Raw genomic sequence first — 16,874 nt, forward strand, 5'->3', positions numbered from 1 at the left:
ATTCTTCCCTTGATTTGTAGTGAAGCATGCTATAATTTCTATTTTTTGCATAACCACATGTTTCCATTTGTGATTATAATTGTAAAGTTCATATACGATTGAAATTTGGAAAGATCTTTCTGCTGCTCATGGAAATCCTTGTGTTCAATTTCCTTTAATTGGTATCAGGGTTAGGTTGTTCTTATATCCCACTACTCTCCAAAAGAGGAGGAAAGACAGTAAATCTGATTTATTAGTCTTGGAAATGTGTTTGGTAGAGAGTGATGATTCTGCCTAGATCCTAGATTCGAGTGCTACCAATCATGTCAATTCCTCTTAGCAAGGATTTAGTTCCTGGAAAACGTTGCCACGGGGAGAGATAACTCTATGAGTCAGCACTGATGAAGTTGTTTCGGCTATTGCCATAGGCAAGCTGAAGTTATTTGTTGACAAGAAATGTTATATGTTACTGGATAATGTTTTTGTAGTTCCTCATATTAAGAGGAACTTAATCTCAATTTTTTATCTCATTGAACATGGGTATACCATCTCCTTTGATGAGAATAAAGTGTCCATTTTAAAGAATGGAACGGAGATTAGTTATGGTTCAATAGAAAGTAACTTATATGTACTAATGTCGTTAGTCATAAAAGCCTTGTTTAACACTGAAATGTTTAGTAAGGCAACAACAGCTAAAACACCAGAGGTTTCTCCTAAGGAAAACACCCATCTTTGGCATCTAAGGTTAGGTCACATCAACCTCAATAGGATTCAGAAGTTGGTGAAAAGTGGACTTCTAAAGAGTTTAGAAGAAAACTCCTTTCCAGTGTGTGAATCATGCCTCGAAGGCAAGATTACCAAATGACCTTTTACTGGAAAAGGTTACAGAGCCAAGGAAGCCCTGGAGCTTGTACATAGAAATGTTAGAGTTAGAGATGGGTATGAATATTTCATCTCTTTCATAGATGTTTATTCAAGATACGGGTATCTCTACCTAATGCAACGTAAGTCTGAAGCCCTTGACAAGTTCAAGGAGTATAAGGCTGAAGTTGAAAACTTGTTAGGTAAGAAGATAAGAACACTACGATCTGATCGGGGTGGAGAGTATATGGACTTCCAATTCCAGAACTATATGATAGAACTTGGGATTGCATCTTAACATCCGGCCCCTGGTACACCTCGGCAGAATGGTGTATCAGAAAGGAGAAATAGCACCTTGTTGAACATGGTTCGGTCTATGATGAGTTATGCTCATCTTCCAGACTCGTTTTGAAATTAAAAGAAAGTGAAGCAAATGTTGTTTCATGCAAAAGAAATTTCTGAAGTGTTCATTGTCTGGAATGAAACCCTCTGACAAAAAGAAGTCTGTCCCTTCATCATCTAAAGACAAAAGTGTACATATGAAGAAAAAGGGAAAACGGAATAAACAACCTACTGCAAAGAAAAACAAAGCTCCCAAAGGAAAATATTTCCATTGTGGAGAAGACAGGCACTGGAAAGAAACTGCCCGAGTATTTGGCTGAGAAGAAATGGAAAAGGAAAATCAAGGTAAATCAGATTTACTTGTAATTGAAACATGTTTAGTAAAAAATTCTCACTTGACCTGGACATTAGATTCAGGAGCCGCTAACCATGTTTGCATTTTTCTACAGGAAACTAGTTCTTGGAATCAACTCTCAGAGTACGAAATGACTTTCAAGGTGGGAACAGGAGAAGTCATTTCAGCTGAAGCAATGAGAGATGTCAAGTTGTTTTTTGAGAATCTTTTATCTTGTTAAGAAATGTATATTATGTACCAAAGATGAAAAGAAACTTGATCTCCATATCATGTCTACTGGAAAATAAGTACAAAGTATATTTTGTTATGCTAGACTTGAAAATAACTTGTCTGTGTTAAAACCATCTGAAGCAAAAGCCATTTTAAATATAGAGATATTTAAAATGGCAGAAACTCAAAATAAAAAATGGAAAATTTCTACTAACGCCTATCTTTGGTATCTCAAACATGGTCACATAAATCTCAACAGGACTGAGAGATTAGTTAAAAAAGGTCATCTAAATCAGTTAGAAGAAAACTCTTTACATTCTTATGAGTCATGTCTTGAAGGAAAAATGACTAAAAGATCTTTTTCTGGATAAGGTCTTCATGCCAAAGAACCCCTCGAAATTATACATTCAGACCTTTGTGGTTCAATGAATGTAAGAGCACGAGGTGGATATGAATATTTTGTTAGTTTTATTGATGACTATTCTAGATATGGCTATATTTACTTAATAAGTCACAAGTTTGAAACTCTCGAAAGATTCAGGGAATTCAAGACCGAAACAGAAAACTTATTAAGTAAAAGAATTAAAACACTTCGATCAGATCGAGGTGGTGAGTATATGGATTTAAAATTCAAGAACTACAGAAAGGAGAAACCGAACCTTGTTAGACATGGTTTGATCAATGATGAGTTTTGCTCAGTTACCTCAATCCTTTTGGATGTACGCTGTATAGACTGCAATATATATTCTAAACATGGTTCTGTTGAAAAGTGTTTCTAAAACACCGTATACGTTGTGGAAAGGACGTAAAAATAGTGTACTTTACTTTCGTGTCTGGTATTGTCCGGCACACGTGTTTGTACAAAACCCAAAGAAATTGGAACGACATTCAAAATCATGCCTCTTGGTTGGATACCCTAAAGAAACAAGAGGTGGATTTTTCTATGATCCCCAAGAAAATAAAATATATGTTTCGACAAATTCTACATGCTTGGAAGAAGATCATATTAAAAGTCATCAACCTCGCAGTAAACTAATATGGAAAGAAATGACAAAAGATACTACATACAAATCAACAAAAGTTGTTGATCAAGTTAGTCCATCAACAAAAGTTGCTGCCCGATCACATTCTTCATAAGAGTTAAAAATGCTCGACGTAGTGGGAGGGTTGTTAAATAACCTGAACGCTACATGGGTTTAACAGAAACTCAAGACATCATACTTGATGATGGTCTAGAGGATTCATTGATCTTTAAACAGGCAATAGAAGATGTTGATAGGGAACAATGGATAAAAGTCATGGATGTAGAAATGGAGTCCATGTACTTCAATTCTGTATGAGAACTTGTAGATCAACCACGTGAGGTTAAACCAATATGTTGTAAATGGATCTACAAATGGAAAAGAGACCAAACTAGCAATGTCAAAACCTATAAAGCCAGACTCATGGCAAAAGGTTTTACCCAAAGGGAAGGGGTTGACTATGAAAAAACCTTCTTTCCTGTTGTCATGATAAAATTAATAAAAATACTGTTATTGCCGCATAGTATGACTATGAAATATGGCAAATGGATGTCAAGACACCTTTTTTGAATGGCCATCTTGATGAGAGTATTTTTATGTCTCAACCAGAAGGGTTCATTGAATAGGGTCAAGAATAAAAGGTTTGTAAGCTTAAAAGATCCATTTATAGATTGAAGCAAGCTTCTACATTATGGAATATAAGACTTGACACTACGATCAAATCTTATGGTTTTGAACAGAATGTTAATGAACCTTGTGTATACAAGAAAATAGTCAACAAAACTATAGCATTCTTGGTACTTTATGTTGATGATATCTTGTTCATTGGGAATGAGACAAGTTACCTTTCTGATGTAAAGAGATGGTTAGCATCACAGTTCTAAATGAAAGATTTGGGAAATGCTCAATGTTCTTGGGATTCTGATTTTTCGAAATCAAAAGAATAGAACCCTGGCACTATCTCAGGCATCTTATATTGACAAAATGTTGTCGAGATATAATATGCAAAATTCAAAAAAAGGTATGTTACCTTTCAGACATGATTTCATCTGTCAATGGAACAGTGCCCTAAGACACCTCAAGAAATTAAGGAAATGAAAAGAATTTCACATGCATCGACATTTGGGAGTCTGATATACACTATGTTTTGTACATGTCCCGACATATGCTCTACAGTTGGAATCGTCAACGGGTTCCAATCTAACCCAAGACACAATCATTGGACACTGTAAAAAAACATCCTCAAATATCTCAGAAGAATGAGGAACTATGCGCTTGTGTATGGATCTAAGGATTTGATTCATACAGGATACACTGATTCTGATTTTCAGACTGACATAGATTCTCGGAAATTTACTTAAGGATCAGTTTTCACTCTTAACGAAGGAGCTAACTCCACGATGGAAGCATAATACGTAGCTGCATGCGAAACAGCTAAAGAAGTAGTGTGGTTGGGCAAGTTCCTGACAGATTTGGAAGTGGTTCCAACTATTTACCTGCCTATTACTCTGTATTGTGACAACAATGGTGCACTTGCTAATTCAAAGGAACTAAGGAGTCACAAACGTGGAAAACATATTGAAATAAAGTACCATCTCATTAGAGATATCATACACCGAGGAGACGTGATAGTCACGCAGATAGCCTCAGAAGACAACCTTGCCCATACTTTTGCGAAAGCCCTATCAGCTAAAGTGTTCAAGGGCCACTTTGTTGGACTAGGACTATGAGAATCATAATCTAGAGCAAGTGGGAGAATGTCAAAGGGTATTTTAGATGCCCTAGTTTATTGTATTTTTCTCTCTTTATTTCTCAACACTGTAAATATTATATATTTATATGTCTGTCTCACTGGAGTATTAGTCCAAGTGGGAGATTGTTGAGAATGTCCTAAACTTGCAGTAAGTAAATATTGTTAACATATTCTACTTATCAAAAATATTGTTGAGTATTTTATTCAATAAATTACTATTGATATTACATTCTTTTATGAAAATCCAATAAACAGATCCATAGCCATAACATGAATATTTTAACTTACATAAAAGAGGATCAAGTTTTAGTATGTAGCCAAAATGATCTATAAGTATACGGATGAGATTAGGTACCTCATCCTGGCAACATTATTTGATGCGACCCATTTTGTATACTTTTACAAATGATGTTATCCAAAAATCATTCATGTGTAGACATGTGAGTGGGGGCATCCTGTGCAAGGAGTTTGCATAAGACCAGACATCGAAATAGTCAATTTTCTTCATAACAACCGTTTACTATTAAAACTGACTATCTCAAACTCAATGACCTATGGTAACTCGATCTTAATACTAAGATAACTATGAACTCCTTTTTATTCAGAATTATCTTTTGATCAACATAGGTGAGAGTAGTCCAACAATATTACTCAATAAGCCTCCCATTTTGGGGATAAGACCAGATAGATAGCTGGGGACATAGGTTTGCAATATGGAATTCATTCCTACTCGATTTATAGTTAGCATATTGGTTGTTCTCTTAAGCGCTAATGCCTTGTCTTGAACAACAGGGCCCCACCCCTCTCATGGAAGAGAGGTTTATGATGTATAAGTTGGACTATAAATCAAATCTTGAATGGAGGATCAGTGAGAGCTTAAGGAGCAAGATGTATTTACAAAGGTAAAACGGTAATCTTTGACCCAGCTGTAAATATGAACAACCTGTGAAGGATTGACTTACCGATTATGGTTAAAATGGACAAAAATATATCTACAGTGAGGAGAGTACAACTATCAAGCTATAGTGGAATGTCTTGGTTGTTAACGGAAAGTGATTAATTTTGTTTAAAGAGTTTAACCAATTAATTGCAAATCGTTGGAGCTCATGATCTGTAGTTCATAAGGTCACTCTACTAGCTTGTAATTTGGATTAGTAAATTGAGTAATCTTGATGAGATTTCAAATTAGGGTCTAGAATTTAAAATATTAAAATTCAATTATGGTTTCTATTAATCGTATTTGATACAATTGAAATGTTTAATTTTATCAAAATTAAACAAAAGGAGAATCGATTAATGTTTAAACTATGATCTAAATATTAATTACATGAAATTAAATTCATTGTAGTGAAATTTGTATTTTACTAATTTAATATTAGATATTAAATTAACAAAATTAATTAAAATGTTTAATTAATTAGTTTTATTTAAAATTAATTAATTGAATTAATTTTTATAAAACTAATAAACAAATAAATTAGTTTATTTGTAAATTGATTTTAGAAATCAATTTTTTAAACAAATTTTGAAAACACAAAATGGAAATTTCCAAAAGTTGGAAATCTCCATTATGGATGCAAGCACCTTATTCATCCAATTCCACTCAATTCATGAAGAAGAAGTTGGCTGCATGCAAGCTTTGAGATTGCATGATGAAAGCTTTATAAATTAGAGTGTTGGGCTGAATCATGAGCAAACCTTCAAAATTTCTACAAGACAACTGCATAATTCGAAACCCTCTCCAAACCCTCTTCAATCTTTATCAAAATCAGCTCAGTTTAGTGTTTCCACCACATAATCCTTGCAAAAGAATAGTAGAGAAGATCTTCATGGTGGTGTACTTGTAGATTGAAGCATCTTTTCGTGGAGCTCAGTTGCTTCTGTAGAAGTTTCATCAAAGGTATTGCAATCTACAAACCCTCTTATTTATTAGTTATTCTAAAGCATGTTTTAAACTCAAATTCAGTGTAATTAGAGTGCTTATTGATTATGATTTTCTCTGCTGCATGTTAATTTACTCCATCATAAATAAGGCCTTACGTGATTTAGGTGCCTCAATTAATCTGATGCCTTGATCTCTGTATAGGAAACTGGACATATGAGAGGTAAAGTCGACGACGATCTCATTGCAGTTGGCAGATCATTCCCTCGCCTACCCTCGTGGTGTACTAGAAGATGTTCTGGTTAAAGTCGGCGATTTCACCTTCCCAATGATTTTGTGGTCCTAGACATGGAAGAAGATGCTGAAATTTTCATAATCCTTGGATGACCATTCCTAGCCACAGGCAGACCTTTGATTGATGTTTATGATGGCAAGCTTACACTTTGGGTGAACGATGAATAGGTAAGAAGAGTAAATTTTCTCGATTATATTCGTAAGAGAGATATTGAATTGGTGGACGAAGGGAGAGAAGAATATGTTTTTTTTGGTAATTGTTGTTCAACGAATTTTTTTATGTGAATGTCAGTGCAAGAGAAAATTATATATTTCAGGTGTTGCTATGCATGGAATGACAAAGCCATCTTGAAAGTTGTCTCAATTTGTCTTTGTCTAGCTAAGGACATTAAACTAAGCGCTTCTTGGAAGGAAACCCAAGTGTTCCAGTTTTATTTCATTTGTTATTTGATTTTTTTTTTTGGATAGAGAACCACCTCACGAGTATTTTGTTTCGATCCTCAGGTTGGAGATGATGCTCAAGTGTTTTCAAGCACCAATTCGCCATCCAAAATCGTGAATCCCTGCTTATTACCCATGCTCGTATCACTCGTCTGTTGTGTGATTGTTTTAGATATTATGCATTAGGGAGAATGCATCTTTTTATGTTTGGGGTTGTAGGCGTACTTTGTGCTTGAATCTTGTGCTTTTATGCATGTTGTTTTGAGTTGATTGTTTTATGCATGTTATTCTTGATTTTTAGGAAATTTTGAAAAAATATTAAAATTTTGAAAAAGAGTTCACTCTGGTTTGGAAGAATGTTGATACTGATTGAATCGTGTTCTTTGGTTGTTTTGTTTTAATATAATGGATGATGAGTCACTCATGATGTATGCCATGTTTTGAAGTAGTTGGATAACATAGTCCTGTCTTGAGTGTTCTTTGTTCTTAATTCCTCTTTGTATCCTCTGTTATCTTGAGCACAAACCACTTTAATTTAGAATCTTTAACTGAACAAAGCATTAATTTATGTCAATTTTGTTGTCATCTCGAAAGGTCCCACTGGTTAGAGAGTGTCTTGCATGATGGTTTGTAATGTTAGACTAAGAGAAAAGAAAAAAATATTGGTATTTCCATTGAGATATATATATATATATATATATATATACACTGTGCACTCACACGCTTGAAAGAAATATCTTTTTATTATTTTTAAACTTATAATGTGTATGCATGGATGGGGGTAAAAATAGCTGCCTTTGCTGTGATCAGTTAGAACACCTGGGAATTGACTAGGTATAGCTCCCTACAGTGGATATGTGAAAGCTAGTGCCCCTAAGTAAGACGATGCAAGTGTAGGACCCTTTTGCTATTTAAAAAAGAGAGAGAGAGAGAGGTAAGGCATCTTAGTGGACATATTACTTCCTTGAGTGTGATGATGCTTGGCAATTGGTGCTTGAGCTAGATTGGAGGAAAACTGATGAAGCTTAATTAAATCTTAAGTCAGTTTTTGAGTTTTGAATTAAAGGAGGAGTTACACACACAGACAGAGAGGATAAAAAGTTTTTTCTTTAAAAACTCTCAAAGATTAGGATGTGTCTGAATTTTTTTGTGGATGAGCGTTGTATATGTTAAGAAGCTAATGAAACCGAAATAAGAGAATGCATGCCTTGAACCTTTTTCATTTAAGTACTCATTATTTCTCCAACTTTTTGTTTCTTTATTTTCTTTGCTCGGTATTAGCAAAGTTTTAAGTTTATGGTGGTGAAAAGCATCTAAAAAGTGCTCTTATTACCTTCAAATTTATAACTAATATTGCTATTTTTTTTTTTTGTTTGACGTGGTTTACTGCGTAATTTTAGGAAACTAAGCATCAAGAGCAATTTGTTCGAAAAGGATAAAAAAAACCCAGGGTAAAACTCCAATTTTGAGCAATTACCGGTTGACCATGAAATTAGGAAAAAACCAAGGACCCAAGAACAATAAAAGAGGAAAATTTGGGGGGGGGGAGCCAGCGTTGGAAGAGTGTTGCAATGCGGCTCCCTAACGCTGCAGACTCGAGAGCAATTTGAAACAGGGTAGCGTTGCAACGCTGTGAGCATTGTTTGGTTTTTAAAGGATGTATATTTTCTATGTTAGTTCACCCATAATTGTGTTGATTATTTGCTTTACTTGCTATTTTTCTAGGATTAAACAATCTCCGAAGCATTTTGGAGTCATTCAAGAAAATTGTGCCAAAAAGATAAAAATGACCAGGAAAATCAACAAATTAGAGAGAATCAAGTAAACACCCAGGAGAGCATCGAGTAAGGCTGTTGGATCATCGACCGTCGAGAGTGTCGAGGATCGAGTATTGATTGTCGAGTGTTGTGGAGCGAGTATTAAACAGAAAAAATCGATGCATTCGTTCTTCTTTCCAGATTTTGATGCGATCCATCCGCATGCTTCACGGCGATTTCCTGCTAGTATAAATGAGTTTAGCTCTTCAGCGAAGAGGGAGAGATATCATTTTAGAAAATCCATCATTCTCTAGAGAGAAAAACTTAGAAATAGAAAAACCCATTTTTTTAGAGAGATTTTGATTTCCAAGAGCAATTCTTGTAATTTTCTATGAGATTGAGTCGATTTGTACTCAGACTTGTATCAACATGCAACTATCAATGGAATGCTTAAAGAACTTCAATCTCCATGAGTAGGTAAATCTTTTTCTTGGGCTACTATGTAATTAGGAATTTTCTTGAGACTTTTCTTGAATTTTCTTTCATATATTTACTTTCTTTTGAATGTTCTTGTTGAGATTTAAAATAAAATTGATTAATAATGAAATGAAGAATCAAGATTAATCAATTTTTGTATGTAAAAATTACATGGTTCTATAACAAATCTGTACTTGTAGTTGCAAAAATTAGTAGTCTTGATAGAAAACGTGGACTTCTTTTCCTCTTTTCTTTAAAGAATCTATTAATTCAGAACATTCATGTAATCAATCTTGAATTTTTCAGTCTTTTGATATCAAGATTGGAATAGTTAAGAAAACCTATGAGTTCAATGCAATTTAGGGTAGTTGTGAAATTTCTTCAGGAAGAAATTAAGACCTAGATTAGAGTTAATTGTTAAATTAGCTAATCAGGGCATTAGGAATTTATTCTTAATGAACTATTGAATAATTTAATTACATGATTTATTATTAAGTCAATGATAGAATTGTCTAGTTATATAAAATCCCCAAGCATTCATTTCCATTGAATTTTATCTCACAATCACTTCTTTATTTCTCTCATCAATAAATTTCCTATATCAATTCTTGCCTTTTGCTTAGTTAGTTTCTGTTAGTTCTTAAAACAAACAAATCCCTCATTTAATCTTTTGCATTTAGGAATTCAAATAGTCAATTTTTAGGCCAATTATTTGTGGTTCTCTTGGGATCGACTTCTTACTTCCGCTATTACTACATGTTTGTTCTAGCTGTAGTTAGCGTTCAATAAATTTCATTTGTTTTGGGTAGATAGAATTAATGACACCTATTTTACACCGAATAAGCATATTATAAATAACAGTGTTTCGCTGCTAGGTCTATAGAGGAGGAAAATAGAGAGCCAACTTTGATAGATACCTAAATTGTAGTTCGTACAAGAGCTAAAACAGAGAAATTCTGATCATTTTTGGTTGAAGACTCGAGATTTCAATTGAGAGTTTATCTAAGAGCGATTCTGGATTGATCGTAATCGGAAGATTGAACGTGATCATGCAATTATGTTGAAGAACAATCCGCTATTCGTGGCGAGAGTCAAGAATATCGTGATTGAGATTCAAACCTATTGAGGGGGGATCATTCTTCTTTGTTAATTTATTTTTTACTATAATGATTATTTGTTTGTTGAATATTGTTATCCAAATCCTGCATGGCTAAACTCTTTTATCTAGGGTATTTGTGGATTTTAGGGATGTTACTCTGAGTAATTTAATTTATAATTGATTGATTTTGCATAGATTTCTAATTTTTTTTTTGCTTAATGATTTTGATTAATTGGCCACTAATTTAATTAACTTAAGTTAATTAGATCAAGAGAATTTAATTCGCTTGACACAATAATTTAAATTGTTATTCGAAATTGCATGAGAGTGAATTTAGAATGAGGGGTGCGATTGAAGGATCTTAATGTTGTAACTATTCAAGCAATAGAAGAGATTCAGGTCGATGGGTAGTTATTTAGATGGTTTAAGCTCGAGAGAGGATTTCGTGATTTTAGAACTTATAGCCTCAATCTAACAATTTCAATCAATTGCATGTCATATTCATTGTATGCCCTAAATGAAACAACACCTTGGAATTGTTTTTCTCTGAATTATTCTTGTGTGTGACTGAGTTTTTGTTATCCTTAGTTATAGATAAAAATCATCTTTTGATTGGCAGGATAAAATTGACAAAGAATTGTGATAGCTAAGTTAGAAAATTTTTGCTTGCGCTGGTCCCTGAGGATGATACCCTATGTGGGATTTATTACTTCAATTGCGTGCACTTGCCCATATCGCCAAGAAGTCATGTTCTCAAATTTCTTAGCAATTATATCAAATATATTTGCTAAGTTAAGGAGTCAACCCTTTTCATTTGTTAATCCATCTATCACACACATTCCAATTTTTTTTTATTTGCTGATGAACTGAGATATTGAGGATATTCCTCTATTAAAACAAATTCTAAATCATCATTCCCTAGTATTACTTTTATGATCAATTTCGTTGTTGAATAATTAAAACCGTAAAACATATTGGAAGCATGCAATTTTTAAGAAGTCGTCATGTGAAATTATAAATAAATTCTAATTAGTAAATTGCTTTCATATCAAACCAAGTTTAAGCAAAGTAATAATGTACCTAAATTTCATTATTTTATTTGCAACGATACTTTAGTGAGTCTGAATAGATACTACCGAGGGGCAGTTAAATTCTCCTTCACTGAAGCAAGAAATCTTTGACTAAATACTATCTCTAGAATAAATCTTATTTCTATAGTCATTTAGTTATCATTTTCGGTCATGAACTTACTAACATTTAGTAACTCATGTAAATGTAACCCTCCATTTTAAAACCTCAGAGGTCGGCCCCAATGATGCTATCAAATTGAAGAGTCAAGGTTGGGAATGGACCTATGAAATCCTATACATTTCTAGAGTTTGAGTTGTTCTGAATCCTATAATACAACCCTATGAGGGGATAGCCATCGTAAAACGACTAGCTTATGTCACTTAAAAACGACAAGTAGGTGCAACATAGGAATCTCACGATTCAAACTAATGGAAGAGATCACAGGACACATTGACACATATCCTTCATCCACTTACTATGAGCCACTTCCCCTATTCACCTTGCTATTGACTCATGCAAACACTTTCCAAATGAAGGTCACTCCTAGGGTGACATGAAGCCGAGCATGAATCTCATGGCGTGAACTGTTAGGGACGTGAGAGCTAAGAATAACATATTGTATAGGTTATTAATTTCCCACTAAAGTGTTCTATTTGTTTTGGGTAAAAATTTACTTAGGTATATTCCGGCTAATAAAACAACCTAAGTCTAGTTGATATATCCCACTAAAGTATAACATTTATATTCCCACTAAAGTATAAATTTACTTAGGTATATTCCCACTAAAGTATAACATTTATATTTGGATTTAACCTACGATGTCTAAGTAATAAACCAATTTTAAAACTTCACATTGCTCACGCATGATCATAAAACAAGGTTAGCAACACTCAGTTATTTGGTTATAATCCTAAGGTAGGAGGTGTTCGTAAATCGTCAACTTAAATACCTCTAGCCTTAGACAAGATTATAGGTCGGTTGAGTTCTTAACCAAATTTTACAAGACAATGACCTATTTTAACTTATTAAAACAAGTTGTTATTTGTTAACCCTAGGTGAGCATGTATCTCATCTTTGTTATGGATTTTAAATGTCTAATCCATTTTTATAACAACTTATAAAACTTTTTAGACATGCTTTTTATCCATAACATACATCAAGCATTTCATAATTTAATATAACACTTTAAATTAAACACTCGAAACCCTAAACATGCATACTATATATCATAACTCTTTATAACATAGTTTCAATGCATGCTACATGCTTCCTATGGTCGGATTTTAAATCTACATAGCATACTATATGCACATGACAAGATTTATTTTATTATAATATACATTCATAATACATAAATAATTAAAACACTATGATATGGACCAGTTTTGATATTCCAAGCAAGAAATAACCTAAATTATTACAATAATAATCAAAACTGAGCTTAAACTAACTTATGGACTTCAAGAACTGGCCTCGAACACGGACTCGAATCACCTGAATTAGACCTCTAAATCTTCAAAATGGGTTGAATTGACAAAAATTGGGATGAACCAGATCTCTATGAATTGAAATCACTCGAACTAGTTACTCGCACGCACATGTTTGGGTTGAATGATAAACAGCGTCGCGACGCTCGAGGCAGTAGCACGATTCCAATTTTGTTGCAGCTGACCTTGCTTGCTTCTTTTTTCAATTATAACCTAATTGCAACTCTATTGACTATAACAAATTTACAGATACTTAATCACAAATTAAGGCCCATAAACAAAGAACCAACTACAACAATTAACACTTAATTGAAGAAAAATTTAATACTAAAACTGAAACTATCCATATCAGCAACCATTTTCATACAACCTATGAAAATCACCCACCAAGCTAAAATTAAACTGAATTCAGTATTTAAATCATGCTCTACTACAAATGATGGAGTTAGCATGCAATTAGTAGAAGAAATTAGGATCATTAAGCACTTTAATTCATCAATTTTAGCATTAAATAAGTATTTTCGTTAGATAAAAAGAGAGTTTCTGAAACATATCTTTGTAGAACTCTTCTATCTTCAAATTGAGCTTGAATTTCCACTAAGTATTATAGACCACCACTTGATCTTCCTTACCATTTTCTAGGATCTTAGATTAGGTGGTGGAATCCAATATGAGCTAGGATTTAGGGAATTTTGAGAGGAGAGGACTGGTTTTTGGTATTTTAGGTGAAGAGCACTTGTTCTTCAAACCAGCAAAAAATCTTAGATGCATTCAAAATTGCATGGGGTTTCTCTCATCTTAATATTGCTGGTTTTAATCAATTTCAGCATGCAACTCTTTTGCAACTGAATTTGACACCTCAAATTGAATAAATTGGAAGCAAGAAGGAGGTGGAAGACAAATTAGAGAAAGTGGGGAAAACCCACTTTCTTTCGATTATGATTTAAATTAAACATAAAATTAATGTTAATTTGAAATTAAATTTCAAATTCTAAAGTTAATTCAATTCAATTTAATTTTTAACAAAATTAATTCTACTAATTAATTTTGAATTAAACTAATTTTAATTAATTAAAAAATTGATATCAAGTATCAAATTGTTCAACCACCAATTCCAAAATCATTAATCTATATTCATATAATTAATATTTAAATCAAATTTAAATATTATCCAATCCTCCAATTTCATTTAAGTTAATAATTAAACATGTAATTATATTGTATATAACTACTAATTCCCTTAATTTGAATTTGAACGTTTCAAATTAAAATCATCACTCTATTCTAAGGTTTAATTTGTTCGTGAGTTAGTAGGGGGACCTAATGAACCTACAGATCATGGGTTCCAACGATCCAAGATTGATTGGAGAAACTCTTTAAACTGAATTATTCAACATTCGTTAACTACCACGTCACTCCACTAAAGCACAGTAGTTGCACTCCCGTCACAGTAGATATATTTCTGTCCACTTGATTTAACCATAATTAGTAAGTTGACCCTTCAAAAATTTTTCATAATAGTGGTTGGGGTCAAAAGCTATTATACCCCCGAGATTACATCTTGTTCCTTAAGTCCCACTGATTCTCTAATGAACAATTGTTTTGTGATCCAATCACCAAACCGAGTTCTTCTTGGGCCAATGAGAGGGTGGGACCACTTGTTCAAGACTTGGAATGTAACGCCCGAATCCTTACACTTTATGATCCGACCGCTACGACATGCATACTTAGACTTTTCTATCATGAGATGAGTTTTGGTTGAAATTTCAAAGAACATATCTAAATTTTATTAATTAGATAGAAAAAAAACTACATAGAAATTTATTTATCAAAACACNATAGAAATTTATTTATCAAAACACCAGGATCCATAAAACATTAGCGTGGTGGTACAAAATGCATGTGTCTATAATAGTGAGTTTGATGGTTGGCCATTTGAGCGACGTCCAACTCTGCCCTTTACGCTGTGTTCTTACCTACAAAGTCTGTAAAAATATAGGATGAGTACATAATATACCCAGTAAGTAGTTCTCACGTAGGGTAGTGACCAAATGCACAATCACAAGCAACATGTCATGAAAACATATGATTGGGACCAAAAACATATAATAACATGTGGTGGTCGGTTATACTTCCAACATAAATCTCTCCGCCCTGATAGGAAGATGAGGACCTAAGCGAAACTAACCCATCTGATGATTAGCGGGTCATGCAGTCAGTAGGGCCAGAGTCGCATCCAACATCAACCATTAGCATAAACGTTATGCTTCCAACATAAATCTTTCTGCCCTGATAGAAAGATGAGGACCTAAGCGGAAACTAACCCATCTGATGATTAACGGGTCATGCAGTCAGTAGGGCCATAGTCGCATCCAACATCAACCATTAGCATAAACGTTATGCTTCCAACATAAAACTTTCCGCCCTGATAAGAAGATGAGGACTTAAGCGGAAACTAACCCATCTGATGATCAGCGGGTCATACAGTCAGTAGGGCCAGAGTCGCATCCAACATCAACCATTAGCATAACCATAAGATTAGACTGGAAGCATAACTTACACCTAATTAAAACTTGGTTTTAACGTAATCGTGGACAAACATAATGCATGGGGTCCCTTGCAGAGAAACGTGTTCTAAACAATTAACATAACCATGCAATATAATAAAGGTACACTACCATAGAAAATTTAAAGAGAGGCCGAGATAAACTACTTACCTTGACTGTGATCTAATTATTCCTTATTATTCTTTATTATTTTATCAGCAGAGTTTTCCCTTTTTAAATCAAAAGAAGAAATTTGGGCAGCACTTTACCTGAGCTTTTCTCTTTTAATCTTCACAGAACTTCTTCACTCACACTTACTTTTTCACACGATACTATGTTACTGGGATTTTTTTGAGAATGGGTTAAATCTTCGGCAAAGGGTCCTATTTATAGTAGTTTTCAGCTCTTCTCAGTGTGACAAATCATCGTACAGGTGGCTTCTTTAAAATTACTTATGGTTTATGGATTCCACTCAATAAGACACCTAATTTTGGCTAACGTTTGCCCTTACGTCATCATTCTTTGTTTGTATTCAATTTTAGGGTTTTTCCATGTATAATCTATAAGATCGTGGCCAAATTCAATGCATAATTCACGCTTCTGTCCAAATCTCGCTCACTTTGCTCTTAAAATCTCTCTCTCTCCCGTTTTCTCGCTAGGAATTTACTCTGGATCTTTCTTGTTGGAAATCCCGCTCACTTCACTCTCGCTCTCAAATTTTCTCTTCCGTCTCGCTCTCTCCAGCTTTCTCGCTCTCGCTCTCGCTCCCGCTCTTTCCTACTTCTCGCTAAGAATAGCTCTCTTTACTCTTTCTCTCTCCAACTTCCTTGCTACAATTCTCGCTCTTTCCAATTTTCCTTCAATCTCGCTCTCTCCAGGGATCTCGCTCTTTCTACTCTCACCAGCCTTAATCTCGCTAGCATCGCTCGCTGGGTTTCTCGCTCTCCAATTCTTCCTTCGATCGCGCAGCTCTCTTCTCAGAATCTCGTTTTCTCCAGTTTTCTCGCTGGTGTGGCTCTCGCTCTCTCCTACTTTCTCGCTCCCGCTCGCTCCCTTAAGATAATGAATAAATTTCCAATTTATTTATTTATTATTATTATTATTTTTATATATTTTTTTAATTTTTTTCTAAATTTCCACCCCTTTAAATAAAATTTCGTCCTGCTTATTATTTGATATTTAATTTCCTGTATGCGTACAAATCTGGGTCGTTACATTGAATTAGCACTTAAGAGAATAATCTACTATCCCTAAAAGCAGGTAGGGAGTGAACTCCATCTTGCACCTATGTCCCCATC

The sequence above is a fragment of the Benincasa hispida genome, unplaced genomic scaffold (genome assembly GCF_009727055.1).
Source record: "Benincasa hispida cultivar B227 unplaced genomic scaffold, ASM972705v1 Contig306, whole genome shotgun sequence".
Taxonomy (NCBI): Eukaryota; Viridiplantae; Streptophyta; class Magnoliopsida; order Cucurbitales; family Cucurbitaceae; genus Benincasa; species Benincasa hispida.